The 932-nt window shown below is 43.0% G+C and overlaps 1 pseudogene; it reads left to right on the top strand.

Moving 5' to 3' along the window:
- The window catches only part of LOC107667511 (importin-11-like), a 149,330-nt pseudogene that overhangs the window by 30,440 nt on the left and 117,958 nt on the right, over positions 1–932 (top strand).

The raw sequence follows: 932 nt of genomic DNA on the forward strand, positions 1-932 counted from the left end.
CTGTCATTAGCCCCCTGCCACAAAGAAAACTATTTCGTCCTCAGAATCCATATTTTTATGAATGGTGCGAAACATAATGCTTACATCAGAGTTTGTAAAATCGTAGTAAATTCGTGTCGTGTGTGACTGCCTCCGTACGATTTTCGGATAAACTCAATCGTGACGTGCCAGAGCTCACGACGTTCCGACCTTCAGAATCGCACCATGTACGCCCGCCTTTAGTCTTTGCAAATGTTAGCTGAGATTATAACTGTAAAAAATAGGTTAGAAATCATTTTCATTATTGTCTCTGCAACTCTATTTAGTTAGTTAGCAGCTCCAGTCGTGTTCTCAAAAGCAGACGCAGGTCATGGAGTTCCTGATTTTAGATGTCAAAAAGTACATAAGGAATCATCAAAGAGCTGATGTAGCGTCTTCTAGATCTGCAGTAGGCCCAGGGATGCAAGCAGAATGAAAAATGTGAATTTCTCCCTTGTGAAGAAAATAATTTTGGGTAATCCTGCAGCTTATGCACAGTAGTAGCATTGGGGACTAGCTTTATCTGTCTATGGTGCTCCAAAGTAAAGTTAGCATAGTGGGTGCACCAAATCAAAGATGCGCAGAAGCAGCGAAGACTTGAAGCATATCTGCCAAATAGTTCAATCACATTGTACCTCTGAACACCCCCTAAGAAACTGTCACCAAATGCTAATTTAGCCCCTGTTTTTGTGCTTCTGTTTTTTTTTTTTTAAAGCTGGCGTCAAGCATCTATAGTTTCGCTTGCTCTCTGTGGAATCATCACACGGACACATTCCTACAGCAGCTCTACGCAGGAGACGAGACCAACAGGCTGCTCTTAGCTCCCTGGAGTGTACTCTGCTCTCTTTGAAAGGTACACACACACACACACACACACACACACACACACACACACACACACACAGAGAGCGAGC

Source organism: Sinocyclocheilus anshuiensis, unplaced genomic scaffold, assembly GCF_001515605.1.
Source record: "Sinocyclocheilus anshuiensis isolate Anshui unplaced genomic scaffold, SAMN03320099.WGS_v1.1 scaffold1132, whole genome shotgun sequence".
In the NCBI taxonomy this organism is placed as follows: Eukaryota; Metazoa; Chordata; class Actinopteri; order Cypriniformes; family Cyprinidae; genus Sinocyclocheilus; species Sinocyclocheilus anshuiensis.